Source organism: Balaenoptera borealis, assembly GCF_965194805.1.
Source record: "Balaenoptera borealis genome assembly, chromosome: 2".
In the NCBI taxonomy this organism is placed as follows: Eukaryota; Metazoa; Chordata; class Mammalia; order Artiodactyla; family Balaenopteridae; genus Balaenoptera; species Balaenoptera borealis.
This window is the reverse complement of record NC_138867.1, coordinates 70,891,423-70,912,268: the sequence shown is the minus strand read 5'-3', so window position 1 is coordinate 70,912,268 and position 20,846 is coordinate 70,891,423. Positions and strand designations below refer to the sequence as shown.

The following is a 20,846-nucleotide window of genomic DNA, read 5'->3' as shown; positions in this document are numbered from 1 at the left end:
TCTAGAAATGTCTGTAGTAATTCATTTTTATACCAGAAATGTGTGAAAGTACATTTTCCTCACATATTTGCAGCCCATAAGTAGTATCATTCTTTCCCAGTATTTGTCAACCTGTTAAGAGAGAATAGTATTTTATCATCACTTCGGTTTGCTTTTTCCTGACTCCTCCTAGGATTACGCATCATTTTACTCATGCACTGGGCATTTGAACTGCTTAACTGTCAGTTGCCTATTCATCAATTGCCTATTAATATTCTTTGCCTATTATCCTCTAGAGTTGTTTTTAGTCAATCAGTAAGAGCTCTTTCTAAAGCATAGACATTAAAAATCTTTTGCAGGGCTTCCCTGGTGGCGCAGTGGTTTGAGAATCTGCCTGCCAATGCAAGGGACACGGGTTCGAGCCCTGGTCTGGGAAGATCCCACATGCTGCGGAGCAACTGGGCCCGTGAGCCACAATTACTGAGCCTGCGCGTCTGGAGCCTGTGCTCCGCAACAAGGGAGGCCGCGATAGTGAGAGGCCCACGCACCACGATGAAGAGTGGCCCCCGCTTGCCACAACTAGAGAAAGCCCTCACACAGAAACGAAGACCCAACACAGCCATAAAAAAAAAAAAAATCTTTTGCAGACAGGCATTTTAGAACAATAATTATGACAACTGGAAGATAGACTGAGAGTGGGCATCAATGGAGGCAAGAAAATGTCTGAGAAGACTATTGAAACTAAGTCCAAAATAGGGTAATGAGTACCCAAACCAAGAAACTGGCAGTGCTCATGGAGAGCAGGTGGAAAAGATACGGAGATCCCTGATAGGTACCTCCTACTGAGAGATTACTCACCACAGAGCCCCGGCCTTCTCACACTTTAGCTTCTATCTCAGTTCCCAAGGAATGTGCATTACATATACTGTGAAAGCAAAGCCGTGACTCCAATTAAGAGAACCAAAGAACCACCCCCCTTCAATTTCAAGTCTTCTTGTAAGAACCAAACAAAGACCTTGCACTCCTTGCTAAGTTCCTTGACAATAGCTAAATACATTTGTGACTCTATGCCACTGAAAAATGCCAAATTATCCTTTGAATATCAGATTGAAGATTTATGCATTTTTCAGTTCTTTTGTGAAGTATGTTTTTGATTTTTTAAAAAAATGGGTCGCTCATATTTGTTGTATGGTAATCCTCTGATAATCAGAAAATGTAACTCCATAAATGTAATGTTCCATTTCAGGGTTATGTCACAAATAACCTTCCTGGAAGAACTAACCACCAGTCACGGGTTTCTAGTGAAATCCTAGGCAACCCTTTCAGCTAACAGATTCTCTAACTATTGTAATTTTCATTGCCAGCCTTATTTGATAGTGGAAAGCAGTAACTAGAAATTACTACCTCATACTTCTATGTACTGTTTGGTGTATGATTCCACTCAGAAATAGAAATCTCCAAATGGCATTGATATAGATAACAAAGATGTTTAGAAGAAATACTTAACCTTTTGGGGCAAGGTGTGTATGTTTATACATAATGAGTCCTTAAAAAACTAAAAATAGAACTACCGTATAATCCAGCAATCTCACTCCTGGGCATGTATCTGGAGAAAACCATGATTAGAAAAGGTACATGCTCCCCAATGTTCACTGCAGCACTATTTACAATAGCCAAGACATGGAAATAACCTAAATGTCCATCACAGAGGAATGGATAAAGAAGATGTGGCACATATATACAATGGAATATTACTCAGCTGTAAAAAAGAAAAAAATAATGTCATTTGCAGCAACGTGGATGGACCTGTAGATTATCATACTAAGTGAAGTAAGTAAGACAGAGAAAGAAAAATATCATGTTAACATTCATATGTGGAATCTAATTTAAAAAATGATACAAATGAACTTATTTACAAAACAGAAACAGACTTACAGATATTAAAAACAAACTTATGGTTACCAAAGGGGAAATGTGGGGGAAAGGGATAAATCAGGGGCTTGGGATTAACATATATACACTATTATATATAAGATAGATAACCAACAAGAACTTACTGTGTAGCACAGGGAACTCTACTCAATATTCTGTGATAACCAACATCAGAAAAGAATCTGAAAAAGAATGAATATATGTACATATATAACTGAATCACTTTGCTGTACACCTGAAACTAACACAACATTGTAAATTGACTATACTCCAATAAAATTTAAAAAGCAAACAAACAAACAAAAAACTCTTTGGGGCACTTTAAAAGAAAGGTGATGTGAAAATTCAAAGAATGATTTATTCATATACTTCGAAACAGAGGAAATCAGCATGATAAAAGGCTGGAAAATTCCAAGAAAATAGCCAATTACTGATGTACCAACTCTATATACAAAGAATTTTATGTAGATTTTTAAGGGTGAATTTTACTTTTATAATTCCAGGCATCATGTATCCCCATTATTTCTGTCTTATTTTATTTTAAAATTAGCCACAACATTACTCAAAAATTATTATATTTTTATGTAACTCTATTATCATAAAAATACTTAATTTTCTTTCTTTCCTAAAGTGCTTGCTATTGCCATTTAATCATTTAATCCTCATAACTGCTCTATGAGAAAGATACTATGTTTGTTTGTTTGTTTGTTTTTTTCAGTTGAGGAAGCATCACAAAATGGGTATGTTGCCTAAAATCAGGCAGGTAGGAAGGGGCAGAGCTAGGAGTTGATTTAGGCTGTCAGTACTTGTTTACTACACTAGAACACCTGACAGTAGCTATGCTCTTGGCGCTGTAGAGTCTTCTTCAGTTATCACTTTCCACTGGGCGTGCACAGTCCCACTGAGGCACTACCATATCCACCACAGATATGGTGGTAATGTCCCTTGAATTTTTCAATGCCCCCTGACTTTCAAATAAGATTGCCACTCCCTTCAGAAATTCAAGGACGTAGGAAAGTGTTATTCAATGGTTATTTCAGTGATATTCAAAGGTATTTTTAATGCCTGGTAGAAATTCAAATGAATATTAGTTCCTTTTTCTATGGCTCTTTCTCCAAGCATATTTATAAAGAATATGGTTATTAACATTCATAATCATGACTTGTGATTTATCAGTTTCCTTCACATGATGTGTTCTACACAGACCTCCTGTGAGACAAACGACATAAATATCATGTGTGGCATGCAGAGGCCAGTGTTGTTTTCAATATTCTATACTTGAAAGTGGTAGATAAATGTCAAAATCCCACACTTTTGACCTTAAGGTCATTGCTCAAAAGAGAAGAGAAGAATTTTGGTTTATGTAGACAGAAAAGTGCTCTCTCTACAACGATGCCAACTCAGGGCCAAAAAACCATTTGTGCCCTGAAGTTGATCTTCGTTTTATGCTGGGTGACATAGAAAACCATAACAGAAAGCCAGTCAAGCTTCATCGAGCACATTTATTGTTCAGTGACAAAGTTGAAATCACTTTGTTCTAACAGTTGACTTTCCACTGAACTCTGAAAAGAGTAAGCAATTACATAGTTCATGCTATTTAGCAGAGTGGATGCTTGCTTAGTTTATTTTAAACCTCCAGATTTGATCTGTCACCCTAGAAATGATAATAACCCTAAGCAATTATTGCATTTGTCATTTATTGCTCCACTGTATATTTTCCTAAGCTCCAGATGAAAAATAAATCTCTTTTGAGTGCTCCATGTATAAACTATTTGGTAAGAGCTACAGCAGAAAGAACTGCTCAGCAGTGATGAGACCTCCCTAACAAAAGTAATTTTGGACTTCCTTTTCCAATTTTTAGCTTAAAACTCTCCACAAAATAAAATCCAGGTGGCCCAGAGAGAGTTGAATGTGCTTCAGATAAATGGTTAACTTCTGGCAGATATCTTTCAATTAGTTGCTTGATTCTACTCTTTCCAGGAAATCAAAAGATCTGCCTGTTTTTTGATTTGGGGAATTTATTGTTTCTTCTTATTTTATCAGTCTTATGGGGAAATTAGTTGTTTAGAGGGGGAGAGAAGTTTAGTTCCCATCTAAAATTATGGTTTAAACATTTTTTTTCCTGATACCAGTTATTTAAATTAAAGGTCCCTTTACTCAGTAAATGTATAATGACTACTTCTCTTTTGAATACCATTATGGGGGAGACAAAGAAGAAATCATAAAGTTCACTCACCTTTTCCCTGACATAGAATTTGTAATCTAGTCCTACAATTGATTGATGTAGAAAACCAGGACAAAAGAAATCACTCTTTACCCCCAAATAAAAACAGACAGGGAAAGCTTTATTATTAGAAGGAAAAAGGGGAAATGTTAGAATTTCATTTCCTTCAAAGATAAACTACTTTCTAAATGTATACACAGGTAACTGAGAAAGGAGATGTGTTATACAGGATTATCAGCTTATAAAATAGTTAGAAGCTGAGAGTTTCTACCAAAAATGATGGCACTAATTCTAGAATAGTAAACCTATAGTTCCTGTCACTGTATATTATTTAAATACTCTGAGAATGTATTATGTGCTATCTTATGCCTTGATGAATTCTAGCTACATCCTGCCTGCCATTTTTTCCTGATTTAGAAGTCAAGTTACTCATTGAAAGTTCTGACCCTTGCTGTAAAAAGATTTGGTTAAAAAGCAGGGAAAAAAATAATTTACACACATTTATTTGGGTTAGCACTCTCATAAATTTGTTTTTATTTCTTTTCCATTAGAAACCCTGAGTCTTCATTAACTGTAACAAATAAACTGCTTTTATAATTCAAATCTGTTTTGTCTTGTACTTTGAAAAAAATCAAAGATCTAAAGTTTCCATTTTCAAGGTTGAGTCACAGTTGTGTTTATCACCTGTTACCTATTGATTTGGGGTTGAATGAGCTTCTGCTTATGAAAGACTGTGTATTTTTCTAATATACTGGTACTAATAAGAGATTGGTTCAAGATGGCAGAGTAGAAGGACAGGCTCTCACTCCCTCTTGCGAGAACACTGGAATCACAAGTAACTGCTGAACAATCATTGACAGGAAGACACCGGAACTCACCAAAAAACATACCCCACATCCAAAGACAAAGGAGAAGCCACAGTGAGACGGTAGGAGGGGCACAATCACAATAAAATCAAATCCCATAACTCCTGGCTGGGTGACTCACAAACTGGAGAACACTTATACCACAGACGTCCACTCACTGGAGTGAAGGTTCTGAGGCCCACGTCAGGCTTCTGAACCTGGGGGTCTGGCAATGGGAGGAAGAAATCCTAGAGAATCAGACTCTGAAGGCTAACAGGATTTGATTGCAGGACTTCAACAGGACTGGGGGAAACAGAGACTCCACTCTTGGAGGGCACACACAAAGTAGTGTGTGCATCAGGACCCAGGGGAAGGAGCAGTGACCCCATACAGACTGAACCAGACCTACCTGCTAGTGTTGCAGGGTCTCCTGTAGAGTTGGGGGGTGGATCTGTCTCACCGTGAGGACAAGGACACTGGCAGCAGAAATTCTGGGAAGTACTCCTTGGCGTGAGCCCTCCCAGAGTCTGCAATTAGCCCCACCAAAGAGCTGTGGTAGGCTCCAGTGTTGGGTCGCCTCAGGCCAAACAACCAACAGGGAGGGAACTAAGCTCCACCCATCAGCAGACAAGCAAATTAAAGTTTTACTGAGCTCTGCCCACCAGAGCAACAGCCAGCTATACCCACCACCAGTCCCTCCCACCAGGAAACTTGCACAAGCTTTTCAGATAGCCTCATCCACCAGAGAGCAGACAGCAGAAGCAAGAGGAACTACAATCCTTCAGCCTGTGGAACAAAAACCACATTCACAGAAAGATACACAAGATGAAAAGGCAGAGGGCTATGTGTCAGAGGAAGGAACAAGATAAAACACCAAAAAAACAACTAAATGAAGTGGAGATAGGCAACCTTCCAGAAAAAGAATTCAGAATAATGATAGTGAAGATGATCCAGGACCTCAGAAAAAGAATGGAGGCAAAGATGGAGAAGATGCAAGAAATGTTTAACAAAGATCTAGAAGAATTAAAGAACAAACAAACAGAGATGAAAAATACAATAACTGAAATGAAAAATATACTAGAAGGAATCAATAGCAGAATAACTGAGGCAGAAGAACGGATAAGTGACCTGGAAGACAGAAAGGTGGAATTCACTGCTGTGGAACAGAATAAAGAAAAAAGAATGAACAGAAATGAAGACAGCCTAAGAGATCTCTGGGACAACATTAAATGCAACAACATTCTCATTATAGGGGTCCCAGAAGGAGACGAGATAGAGAAAGGACCCAAGAAAATATTTGAAGAGATTATAGTTGAAAACTTCCCTAACAAGGGAAAGGAAATACACACCCAAGTCCAAGAAGTGCAGAGAGTCCCATACAGGATAAACCCAAGGAGACACACACCGAGACACATAGTATCAAACTGTCAAAAATTAAAGACAAAGAAAAATTACTGAAAGCAGCAAGGAAAAAGCAACAAATAACATAAGGGAACTCCCATAAGGTTAACAGTTGATTTCTCAGCAGAAACTCTACAAGCCAGAAGGGAGGGGCATGATATATTTAAAGTGATGAAAGGGAAAAACCTACAACCAAGATTACTCTACCCAGCAAGGATCTCATTTAGATTTGATGGAGAAATCAAAAGCTTTAAAGACAAGCAAAAGCTAAGAGAATTCAGCACCACCAAACCAGCTCTACAACAAATGCTAAAGGAACTTCTCTAAGTGGGAAACACACGAGAAGAAAAGGACCTACAAAAACAAACCCAAAACAATTAAGAAAATGGTCATAGGAACATACATATCGATAATTACCTTAAACGTGAATGGATTAAATGCTCCAACCAAAAGACACAGGCTTGATGAATGGATACAAAAACAAACTCATATATATGCTGTCTACAAGAGACCCACTTCAGACCTAGGGACACATACAGACTGAAAGTGAGGGGATGGAAAAAGATATTCCATGCATATGGAAATCAAAAGAAAGCTGGAGTAGCTATACTCATATCAGATAAAATAGACTTTAAAATAAAGAACGTTACAAGAGACAAGGAAGGACACAACATAATGATCAAGGGATCAATCCAAGAAGAAGATATATCAATTATAAATATATATGCACCCATCATAGGAGCACCTCAATACATAAGGCAACTGCTAACAGCACTAAAAGAGGAAATCGACAGTAACACAATAACAGTGGGGGACTGTAACACCTCACTTACACCAATGGACAGATCATCAAAACAGAAAATTAATAAGGAAACACAAGCGTTAAATGACACAATAGGCCAGATAGATTTAATTGATATTTATAAGACATTCCATCCAAAAACAGCAGATTACACTTTCTTCTCAAGTGCGTACAGAACATTCTCCAGGATAGATCACACCTTGGGTCACAAATCAAGCCTCAGTAAATTTAAGAAAATTGAAATCATATCAAACATCTTTTCTGACTACAACGCTATGAGATTAGAAATCAGTTACAGGGAATGGATAAAGAAGAAGTGGTATATATATACAATGGAATATTACTCAGTCATAAAAGGGAACAAAATTGGGTCATTTGTTGAGATGTGGATGGATCTAGAGGCTGTCATACAGAGTGAAGTAAGTCGGAAAGAAAAAACAAATATCGTATATTAACGCATATATGTGGAAACTAGAAAAATGATACAGATGAACTGGTCTGCAGGGCAGAAATTGAGACACAGATGTAGAGAACAACGTATGGACACCAAGCGGGGAAAACGGCAGGGTGGTGGTGGTGGTGGTGTGATGAATTGGGCGATTGGGATTGACATGTATACACTGATGTGTATAAAACGGATGAGTAATAAGAACCTGCTGTATAAAAAAATATATATGTATTATTCAAGTCATACAATGATGGAATGACCCAGTTGATTGTATGACTGATTTGACCAATAACATAGTGATATGAGTAAGAAAAAAACAAACAAAAAAAGAAATCAATTACAGGGAAAAACACATAAAAAACACAATCACATGGAGGCTAAGCAGTACATTACTAAATAACCAAGAGATCACTGAAGAAATCAAAGAGGAAATCAAAAAATATCTAGAGACAAATGACAATGAAAACATGATGATCCAAAACCTATGGGATGCAGCAAAAGCAGTTCTAAGAGAGAAGTATATAGCAATACAAGCCTAACTAAAGAAACAAGAAAAGTCTCCAATAAGCAATCTAACCTTACACCTAAAGGAGCTAGAGAAAGAAGAACAAACAAGACCCAAAGTTAGCAGAAGGAAAGAAATCTTAAAGATCAGAGCAGAAATAAATGAAATAGAAACAAAGAAAAGAATAACAAAGATCAATAAAACTAAAAGCTGGTTCTTTGAGAAGATAAACAAAATTGATAAGCCATTAGCCAGACTCATCAAGAAAGAGAGGTAGAGGACTCAAATCAATAAAATTAGAAATGAAAAAGGAGAAGTTACAATGGACACTGTAGAAATACAAAGCATCCTGAGACTACTTCAAGCAACTCTATGCCAATAAAATGGACAACCTGGAAGAAATGGACAAATTCTTACAAGGGTATAACCTTCCAAGACTGAACCAGGAAGAAATAGAAAATATGAATAGACCAATCACAAGTAATGAAATTGAAATTGAAATTTTGATCAAAAATCTTCCGACAAGCAAAAGTCCAAGACCAGATGGCTTCACAGGTGAATTCTATCAAATATTTAGAGAAGAGCTAACACCCATCCTTCTCAAACTCTTCCAAAAATTTGCAGAGGAAGGAACATTCCCAAACTCATTCTACAAGGCCACCATCACCCTGACACCAAAACCAGACAAAGATACTGCAAAAAAAGAAAATTACAGACCAATATCCCTGATGAATATAGATGAAAACATCCTCAACAAAGTACTAGCAAACAGAATCCAACTACACATTAAAAGGATCATACGCCACGATCAAGTGGGATTTATCCCAGGGATGCAAGGATTCTTTAATATACGCAAATCAATCAATGTGATACACCACATTAACTAATTGAAGAATAAAAACCATATGATCATCTCAATAGATGCAGAAAAAGCTTTTGACAAGATTCAACACCCATTTATGATAAAAACTCTCCAGGAAGTGGGCATAGAGGGAACCTACCTCAACATAATAAAGGCCATATACAACAAACCCACAGCAAACATTCTCAGTGGTGAAAAACTGAAATCATTTCCTCTAAGATAAGGAACAAGGCCAGGATGTCCACTCCCACCACTATTATTCAACATAGTTTTGGAAGTCCTAGCCACGACCATCACAGAAGAAAAAGAAAGAAAAGGAATACAAATTGGAAAAGAAGAAGTAAAACTGTCACTGTTTGCAGATGACAAGATACTATACATAGAGTATCCTAAAGATGCAACCAGAAAACTACTAGAGCTAATCAATCAATTTGATAAAGTTGCTGGATACAAAATTAATGCACAGAAATCTCTTACATTCCTATACACTAGTGATGAAAAATCTGAAAGAGAAATTAAGGAAACACTCCTATTTACCACTGCAACAAAAAGAATAAAATACCTAGGAATAAACTCACCGAGGGAGACAAAAGACCTGTAGGCAGAAAACTATAAGACACTGATGAAAGAAATTAAAGATGATACCAAGAGATGGAGAGGTATACCATGTTCTTGATTTGGAAGAATCAATATTGTGAAAATGACTATACTATTCAAAGCAATCTACAGATTCAATGCAAATCCTATCAAATTACCAATGGCATTTTTTACAGAACTAGAACAAAAAAATCTTAAAATTTGTATGGAGACACCAATGACCCTGAATAGCCAAAGCAGTCTCGAGGGGAAAAAATGGAGCTGGAGGAATCAGACTCCCTGACTTCAGACTATACTACAAAGCTACAGTACTCAAGATAATATGGTACTGGCACAAAATCAGAAATACAGATCAATGGAACAAGATAGCCTAGAGATAAACCCACACACCTATGGTCAACTAATCTATGACAAAGGAGGCAAGGACATAAAATAGAAAAAAGACAGTCTCTTCAATAAGTGCTGCTGGGAAAACTGGTCAGCTACATGTAAAAGAATGAAATTAGAACACTCCCTAACACCATACACAAAAATAAACTCAAAATGGATTAGAGACCTAAATGTAAGACTGGACACTATAAAAGTCTTAGAGGAAAACATAGGAAGAGCACTCTTTGACATAAATCACAACAAAATCTTTTTTGATCCACCTCCTAGAGAAATAGAAATAAAAACAAAAATAAACAAATGGGACCTAATGAAACTTAAAAGCTTTTGCACAGCAAAAATAACCATAAAGAAGATGGAAAGACAACCCTCAAAATGGGAGAAAATATTTACAAATGAATCAATGGATAAAGGATTAATCTACAAAATATATAAACAGCTCATGCAGCTCAATATTAAAAAAACAAACAACCCAATCTAAAGATGGGCAGAAGACCTAAATAGACATTTCTCCAAAGAAGACATACAGATGGCCAAGAGGCACATGAAAAGCTGCTCAACATCACTAATTATTAGAGAAATGCAAATCAAAACTACAATGAGGTATTACTTCACACCAGTTAGAATGGGCATCATCAGAAAATCTACAAACAACAAATGCTGGAGAGGGTGTGGAGAAAAGGGAACCCTCTTGCACTGTTGGTGGGAATGTAAACTGATACAGCCACTATGGAGAACTGTATGGAGGTTCCTTAAAAAACTAAAAATAGAATTACCATATGACCCAGCAATCCCACTACTGGGCATATACCCAGAGAAAGCTATAATTCAAAAAGACACATGCACCTCAATGTTCATTGCAGCACTATTTACAATAGCCAGGTCATGGAAGCAACCTAAATGCCCATCGACAGATGAATGGATAAAGAAGATGTGCTACATATACACAATGGAATATTACTCACCCATAAAAAGGAACGAAATTGGGTCATTTGTTGAGACGTGGATGGATCTAGAGACTGTCATACAGAGTGAAGTAAGTCAGAAAGAGGAAAACAAATATCGTATATTAATGCATATATGTGGAACCTAGAAACATGGTACAGATGAACTGGTTTGCAGGGCAGAAATTGAGACACAGATGTAGAGAAAAAAAAGTATGGACACCAAGGGGGGAAAGCGGCAGGCGGGTGGTGGTGGTGGTGTGATGAATTGGGAGATTGGGATTTACACGTATACACTGATGTGTATAAAATGGATGACTAATAAAAACCTGTTATATAAAAAAAATAAACAAAATTCAAAAAAGAAAAAGGTACTAATTATTTTGTAATACTAATATTTCCTCATTTCTTCTCCTAGATTAAACTTTTTTTTGTTGGTCATAATAAGAACTTATCTCTTTTTACCTGATTTTTTTCTCATTTCTTAGTCACCATTTATATGATCTAGAGTATTAGAAATGCTATTAATAAATGACCGGTTTCATGTATCAGTGATACTTCTAATATTCCCTCCTAAAACTTTAGCTCAAAGGAGAGCAGTTGTCCTGAGTACAATCCTGAAAGTACATCAGGGTTCCCCTCACCTCACTGTCACTTCTGAAATCATTTATTTTTTCCATTCAAAGCTGATATCCTTGTTTTGATATCTTATGCAGTGGTAACATTTGCAACGAGTTTCTAAGAATTTACATCCACATGACTAAAGATATAAATCCACATACCAAATATATAAAGGAGGTGTCCATATATACTATCTAATATTTAACAGTATTGACCTGCTCAGTATTATGTAACAACCTAAATAGGAAAAGAATTTGAAAAAGAATAGATACATGTGTATGTATAACTGAATCACTTTGCTGTACACCTGAAACTAACACAACATTGTTAATCAACTATAGTTAAATATAAAATAAAAAGTTAAGGAGGAGCTTCAAGATAGTGGAAGAGTAAGACACGGAGATCACCTTCCTCCCCACAAATACATCAGAAATACATCTACATGTGGAACTGCTCCTACAGAACACCTACTGAATGCTGGCAGAAGACCTCAGACCTCCCAAAAGGTAAGAAACTCCCCACGTACCTGGGTAGAGCAAAAGAAAAAAGAAAAAACAGAGACAAAAAAATAGTGATGGGACCTGCACCAGTGGGAGGGAGCTGTGAAGGAGGGAATGTTTCCACACACTAGGAAGCCCCTTCGCGGCGGACACTGCACGGGGCAGAGGGGGGAAGCTTCGGAGTCACGGAGGACAGCGCAGCCACAGGGGTGCAGAGGGCAAAGCAGAGAGATTCCCGCACAGAGGATCGGCGCCGAGAAGCACTCACCAGCCCGAGACGCTTGTCTGCTCACCCGCCGGGGTGGGCAGGGTTGGAAGCTGAGGCTCAGGATTCTGAGGTTGGATCCCAGGGAGAGGAATGGGGTTGGCGGCGTGAACACAGCCTGAAGGGGGCTAGTGCGCCACAGCTAGCCGGGAGGGAGTCCGGGAAAATGTCTGGAGCTGCCTAAGATGCAAGAGACCATTGTTTCGGGGTGCGCAAGGAGAGGGGATTAAGGGCACCGCTTAAAGGAGCTCCAGAGACGGGCACGAGCTGCGGCTATCAGCGCAGACCCCAGAGACGGGCATGATACGCTAAGGCTGCTGCTGCCGCCACCAAAAAGCCTGTGTGCGAGCACAAGTAACTCTCCACACGGCCCCTCCCAGGAGACTGTGCAGCCCGCCACTGCCACGGTCCCGTGACCCAGGGACAACTTCCCCGGGAGAACGCACGGCATGCCTCAGGCTGGTGCAACGTCACACCGGGCTCTGCCGCTGCAGGCTCACCCTGCATCCGTACCCCTCTCTGCCCGCGGCCTGAGTGAGCCAGAGCCCCCTAATCAGCTGCTCCTTTAACCCCATCCTGTCTGAGCGAAGAACAGATGCCCTCAGACGACCTACACGCAGAGGTGGGTCCAAATCCAAAGCTGAACCCCGGGAGCTGTGCGAACAAAGAAGAGAAAGGGAAATCTCTCCCAGCAGCCTCAGAAGCAGCGGATTAAAGCTCCACAAACAACCTGATGTACCTGCATCTGTGGAATACCTGAATAGACAACGAATCATCCCACATTGACGAGGTGGACTTTGGGAGCAAAGATATATATATATTTTCCCTTTTTCTCTTTTTTTGAGTGTGTATGTGTATGCTTCTGTGTGTGATTTTGTCTGAAAAGCTTTGCTTTTACCATTTGTCCTAGGATTCTGTCTGTCCGTTTTGTTTTTTCTTTTACTTAAAAAATTTTTTTTCTTAATAATTATTTTTTTATTTTAATAAATATTTTACTTTATTTTACTTTATTTTATTTTATGTTCTTCCTTTCTTCCTTCTATTTTTTCTCCCTTTTATTCTGAGCCATGTGGATGAAAGGCTGTTGGTGCTCCAGCCAGGCGTCAGGGCTCTGCCTCTGAGGTGGGAGAGCCAAGTTCAGGACACTGGTCCACAAGAGACCTCCAGCTCCACATAATATCAAACGGTGAAAATCTCCCAGAGATCTCCATCTCAACGCCAAGACCCAACTTCACGCAACCACCAGCAACCTACAGTGCTGGACACCCTATGCCAAACAACTAGCAAGATAGGAACACAACCCCACCCATTAGCAGAGAGGCTGACTAAAATCATAATAATGCCACAGACACCCCAAAACACACCACCAGACGTGGACCTGCCCACCAGAAAGACACGATCCAACGTCATCCACCAGAACACAGGCACTAGTCCCCTCCACCAGGAAGCCTACACAACCCACTGAACCAACCTTAGCCATTGGGGACAGACACCAAAAACAACAGGAACTACGAAGCTGCAGCCTGCAAAAAGGATCCCAAACACAGGAAATTAAGCAAAATGAGAAGACAGAGAAACACACAGCAGATGAAGGAGCAAGGTGAAAACCCACCAGAGGTAACAAATGAAGAGGAAATAGGTAGTCTACCTGATAAAGAATTCAGAGTAATGATAGTAAAGATGATCCAAAATCTTGGAAATAGAATAGAGAAAATACAAGAAACGTTTAACAGGGATCTAGAAGAAGTAAAGAGCAAACAAACAATGATGAACAGCACAATAAATGAAATTTAAAATTCTTGGGAAGGAATCAATAGCAGAATAACTGAGGCAGAAGAATAGATAAGTGACCTGGAAGATAAAATAATGGAAAAAACTAGTGCAGAGCAGAATAAAGAAAAAAGAATGAAAAGAACTGAGGACAGTCTCAGACAACTCTGGGACAACATTAAACGCACCAACATTTGAATTCTAGGGCTCCCAGAAGAAGAAGAGAAAAAGAAAGGGACTGAGAAAATATTTTAAGAGATTATAGTTGAAAACTTCCCTAATATGGGAAAGGAAATAGTTAATCAAGTCCAGGAAGCCCACAGAGTCCCATACAGGATAAATCCAAGGAGAAACACACAAAGACACATATTAATCAAACTATCAAACATTAAATACAAAGAAAAAATATTAAAAGCAGAAAGGGAAAAACAACAAATAACACACAAGGGAATCCCCATAAGGTTAATAGCTGATCTTTCATCAGAAACTCTGCAAGCCAAAGGGAGTTGCAGAACATATTTACAGTGATGAAGGAGAAGAACCTACAACCAAGATTACTCTACCCAGCAAGGATCTCATTCAGATTTGATGGAGAAATTAAAACCTTTACAGACAAGCAAAAGCTAAGAGAATTCAGCACCACCAAACCAGCTTTACAACAAATGCTAAAGGAACTTCTCTAGGCAGGAAACACAACAGAAGGAAATGACCTACAATAACAAACCCAAAACAATTAAGAAAATGGGAATAGGAACATACAAATCGATAATTACCTTAAATGTAAATGGATTAAATGCTCCAACCAAAAGACATAGACTGGCTGAATGGATACAAAAACAAGACCCGTATATATGCTGTCTACAAGAGACCCACTTCAGACCTAGGGACACATACAGACGGAAAGTGAGGGGATGGAAAAAGATATTCCATGCAAATGGAAATCAAAAGAAAGCTGGAGTAGCAATTCTCATATCAGACAAAACAGACTTTAAAATAAAGACTATTACAAGGGACAAAGAAGGACACTACATAATGATCAAGGGATCAATTCAAGAAGAAGATATAACAATTGTAAATATTTATGCACCCAACATAGGAGCACCTCAATACATAAGGCAAATACTAACAGCCATAAAAGGGGAAATCGACAGTAACACAATCATAGTAGGGGACTTTAACACCCCACTTTCACCAATGGACAGATCATCCAAAATGTAAATAAATATGGAAACACAAGCTTTAAATGCTACATTAAACAAGATGGACTTAATTGATATTTATAGGGCATTCCATCCAAAAACAACAAAATACACATTCTTCTCAAGTGCTCATAGAACATTCTCCAAGATAGATAATATCTTGGGTCACAAATCAAGCCTTGGTAAATTTAAGAGAATTGAAATCATATCAAGTATCTTTTCTGACCACAACTCTATGAGACTAGACATCAATTACAGGAAAAACATCTGTGAAAAATACAAACACATGGAGGCTAAACAATACACTAGTTAATAACCAAGAGATCACTGAAGAAATCAAAGAGGAACTCAAAAAATACCTAGAAACAAATGACAATGAAAACACAATGACCCCAAAACCTATGGGATGCAGCAAAAGCAGTTCTAAGAGGGAAGTTTATAGCAATACTATCCTACCTTAAGAAACAAGAAACATCTCAAATAAACAACCTAACCTTACACCTAAAGCAATTAGAGAAAGAAGAACAAAAAACCCACAAAGTTACCAGAAGGAAAGAAATCATAAAGATCAGATCAAAAAGAAATGAAAAAGAAATGAAGGAAACGATAGCAAAGATCAATAAAACTAAAAGCTGGTTCTTTGAGATGATAAACAAAATTGATGAACCATTAACCAGACTCATCAAGAAAAAAAGGGAGAAGACTCAAATCAATAGAATTAGAAATGAAAAAGGAGAAGTAACAACTGACACTGCAGAAATACAAAGGATCATGAGAGATTACTACAAGCAACCCTATGCCAATAAAATGGACCACCTGGAAGAAATTCTGGAAAAATTCTTAGAAATGCACAACCTGCCTAGACTGAACCAGGAAGAAATAGAAAATATGAACAGACCAATCACAAGCACTGAAATTGAAACTGTGATTAAAAATCTTCCAACAAAGAAGTTCCCAGGACCAGCTTTCTTCACAGGCAAATTCTATCAAACATTTAGAGAAGAGTTAACACCTATGCTTCTCAAACTCTTCCAAAACATAGCAGAGGGAGGAACACTCCCAAACTCATTCTACAAGGCCACCATCACCCTGATACCAAAACCAGACAAAAATGTCGCAAGGAAAGAAAACTACAGGCCAATATCACTGATGAACATAGATGCAAAAATCCTCAACAAAATACTAGCAAAGAGAATCCAACAGCACATTAAAAGGATCATACACCATGATCAAGTGGGGTTTATCCCAGGTATGCAAGGATTCTTCAATATACGCAAATCAATCAATGTGATACACTATATTAAAAAATTGAAGGAGAAAAATCATATGATCATCTCAATCGATGCAGAGAAAGCTTTCGACAAAATTCAACATCCGTTTATGATAAAAACCCTGCAGAAAGTAGGCATAAAGGGAACTTTCTTCAACATAATAAAGGCCATATATGACAAACCCACAGCCAACATCATCCTCAATGGTGAAAAACTGAAACCATTTCCACTAAGATCAGGAACAAGACAATGTTGCACACTCTCACCACTATTATTCAACATAGTTTTGGAAGTTTTAGCCACAGCAATCAGAGAAGAAAAAGAAATAAAATGAATGCAAATCGGAAACGAAGAAGTAAAGCTGTCACTGTTTGCAGATGACATGATACTATACATAGAGAATCCTAAAAGTGCTACCAGAAAACTTCTAGAGCTAATCAATGAATTTGGTAAAGTAGCAGGATACAAAATTAATGCACAGAAATCTCTAGCACTCCTATACATTAATGATGAAAAATCTGAAAGTGAAATTAAGAAAACACTCCCATTTACCATTGTAACAAAAAGAATAAAATATCTAGGAATAAACCTACCTAAGGAGACAAAACTCCTGTATGCAGAAAATTATAAGACACTGATGAAAGAAATTAAAGATGATACAAACAGTTGGAGAGATATACCATGTTCTTGGATTGGAAGAATGAACATTGTGAAAATGACTCTACTACCCAAAGCAATCTACAGATTCAATGCAATCCCTATCAAACTACCACTGGCATTTTTCACAGAACTAGAACAAAAAATTTCACAATTTGTATGGAAACACAAAAGACCCTGAATAGCCAAAGGAATATTGAGAAATAAAAATGGAGCTGGAGGAATCAGGCTCCCTGACTTCAGACCATACTACAAAGCTACAGTAATCAAGACAATATGGTACTGGCACAAAACAGAAATATAGATCAATGGAACAGGATAGAAAGCCCAGAGATAAACCCACACACATATGGTCACTTATCTTTGATAAAGGAGGCAAGAATATACTGTGGAGAAAAGACAGCCTCTTCAAAAAGTGGTGCTGGGAAAACTGGACAGGTACATGTAAAAGTATGAAATTAGAACACTCCCTAACACCATACACAAAAATAAACTCAAAATGGATTAAAGCCCTAAATGTAAGGCCAGACACTATCAAACTCTTAGAGGAAAACATAGGCAGAACACTCTATGACATAAATCACAGCAAGATCCTTTTTGACCCACCCCCTAGAGAAATGGAAATAAAAAAAATAAAATAAACAAATGGGACCTAATGAAACTTAAAAGCTTTTGCACAGCAAAGGAGACCATAAAGAAGACCAAAAGACAACCCTCAGAATGGGAGAAAATATTTGCAAATGAAGCAACCGACAAAAGATTAATCTCCAAAATTTAGAAGCAGCTCATGCAGCTCAATATTAAAAATGCAAACAACCCAATCCAAATATGGGCAGAAAACCTAAATAGACATTTCTCCAAAGAAGATATACAGACTGCCAACAAACATATGAAAGAATGCTCAACATCATTAATCATTAGAGAAATGCAAATCAAAACTACAATGAGATATCATCTCACACTGGTCAGAATGGCAATCATCAAAAAATCTACAAACAATAATTGCTGGAGAGGGTGTGGAGGAAAGGGAACCCTCTTGCATTGTGGGTGGGAATGTAAATTGATACAGCCACTATGGAGAACAGCATGCAGGTTCCTTAAAAAACTAAAAATAGTACTATCATATGACCCAGCAATCCCACTACTGGGCATATTCACTGAGAAAACCATAATTCAAAAAGAGTCATGTACCAAAATATTCATTGCAGCTCTATTTACAATAGCCAGGACATGGAAACAACCTAAGTGTCCATCAACAGATGAATGGATAAAGAAGATGTGACACATATATACAATGGAATATTACTCAGCCATAAAAAGAAATGAAATGGAGTTATTTGTAGTGAGGTGGATGGACCTAGAGTCTGTCATACAGAGTGAAGTAGGTCAGAAAGAGAAAAACAAATACCATATGCTAACACATATATATGGAATCTAAGAAAAAAACAAAAACAAAAGCAAAAAGGTCATGAAGAACCTAGGGGCAAGAAGGGAATAAAGATGCAGACCTACTAGAGAATGGACTTGAAGATATGGGGAGGGGGAAGGGTAAGCTGTGACAAAGTGAGAGAGTGGCATGGACATATATACACTACCAAACGTAAAATAGATAGCTAGTGGGAAGCAGCCTCATAGCACAGGGAGATCAGCTTGGTGCTTTGTGACCACCTATAGGGGTGGGATAGGGAGGGTGGGAGGGAGGGAGACGCTAGAGGGAAGAGATATGGGAACATACGTATATGTATAACTGATTCACTTTGTTATAAAGCAGAAACTAACAGACCATTGTAAAGCAATTATACTCCAATAAAGATGTTAAAAAAATAAAATAAAATAAAATAAAAAGTTAAAAGAAATAAATGAAAATAATGGTATTTACTCAATATTAATGAAAGTGATCTTAAGTGTCTGATTTCTTCATGTTACATTATTATAATTAAATACAAATTATGTTATTAAATTATATTATTAAATAATTATTATACAGTAAATGGATGAAGGACACATTTAATCATTAACAAGGTGCTAATTTTATAAAAAAATAGAAGACTATAGTGAAAATTCACAACACTCAATCTTACTGAATGATTTCTCCCGCCACCACTCTCAGAACAAACAGCTTTAAGTACCGGATGTTTGGAATATGGTGCATCTTTAATATCACCCTCATACAAAAGGCTAGCATGATTCAAATAACCAGGCAACCATTATTTCCAGCAAGAGCTATCTCACGGTCTCTAAACTAGGTCTGCCTTGTGATTAACTCTAGGTCAATCTTCCAGAGTAAGTAACCTAATGAGAAAAAAACTCATCTGATCCCTATATGCCATAATTGGCTGCAAAAGCAGGGACAAGAAAAGATAGAAAAATAGAATGGAAGAGAAATAGTCAAGAGCTAAAGGCAGTATGTTCTTAACTGGGGAGGTGTTGCCCCTCAGGGTACATTTTTGGTGTCACAACTTGTGAGGTGCAAGAGGGATCTAGTGGGTAAAGGCCAGGAGTCCTACTAAACATCCTCAAGGGCACAGGGCAGCATTGATTTAGAATCAGCTCTAGATTTTAAAGCTAATTTTTTGTTTTGTTTTGTTTAAATCCTAAGGGTAATATAAAGTTAAACTAGTTTCTATTGAAAATTAAGGAACCGCCCATGAGATTATACTACCAAGACTCTGACCTTCCATTTCTTCTTATATTGTAAATAGCCTGGTGAGCAGGAATTGGTCTTTAATTGTACAAGCATACTTCTGGTGAACCCTCAAAAAGGTCTTAAACAAATGACAAATACACTTATCCATAATCCCCTAATAATGCAATTAATGTCAGGAAAAACAATAAAACATATGGTTTGTAAAATGAAATGGATGGCTGGGTTTAAATATTAGATTGACTACATAATGCATTAAAATGTGTTTATATATGTTCTTTAGAGCTGGACTGTTTTTCTAATATTTAAGAAGATTTCTTGCAAAAAGATTTCAATTCCTGAAGTGACTACAAAATAATATCCTTAAATATGAGAAAGAGTTGGAGAACTTGAAAAATTGCCATGAAAATAACAGATTTTTTCATCTCCCTTTCAAATATTTTGTGAAAAAAAGTTTTTAAAGGCCACTGTTTCAATGAGTCAGTTCTCTCTTTGTATTTCATACTCAAGTGTGTGTCACCTGCTTTTGGAAAAGAATATTCAGTGATGACACAATGAATGTTACAAACCGGATAGAAAGCTAAGCATGTAACTAGGCAAGCTGAATGAAATTTCGTAGATGTTAGATCTTTCTTTCCACAGATACTTATAGAACTATCTCTAAAATAACTCATTTACAGCACATGGTTGAGCTCCTTGTACCTGGACAGTGTTACAGTACCCAAGGGAGATGAGGATGAATTGAGGAGAGTGAAGCCAAAAATAAGAAAAGATAATCTCTCATTCCTTTCATACGAAGGCTGAATAGTACACTTACATCTTTTGTGCAAAACAGAAAAGCCAAAGAGTAGCTTGAAGCATCACTGGGGTTTCAATAAGGTAGATTCAATCCAAGAAGAAATCAAAGGAGGAGAGTTTTAATTTCTTTCCTTGTGTCCCTCTGGAATTTGAGAGAATAATAAGCAAAAATAAGCAAAAATAAGCAAAATCTAT

At 37.5% G+C, this 20,846-nt stretch overlaps 2 long non-coding RNA genes across 2 annotated transcripts in view; one reads left to right on the top strand and one right to left on the bottom strand.

The window, feature by feature from the left end:
- Positions 1 to 15,295, bottom strand: part of LOC309622581 — a 216,423-nt gene extending 201,128 nt beyond the window's left edge. Inside the window, exon 1 of the long non-coding RNA XR_014240998.1 lies at positions 13,563 to 15,295. This is a non-coding gene — a long non-coding RNA (uncharacterized lncRNA). The remainder of the gene's footprint in view (positions 1 to 13,562) is intronic.
- The window catches only part of LOC309622564, an 867,398-nt gene that overhangs the window by 677,395 nt on the left and 169,157 nt on the right, over positions 1 to 20,846 (top strand). The gene's annotated exons all lie outside the window — the stretch shown is intronic.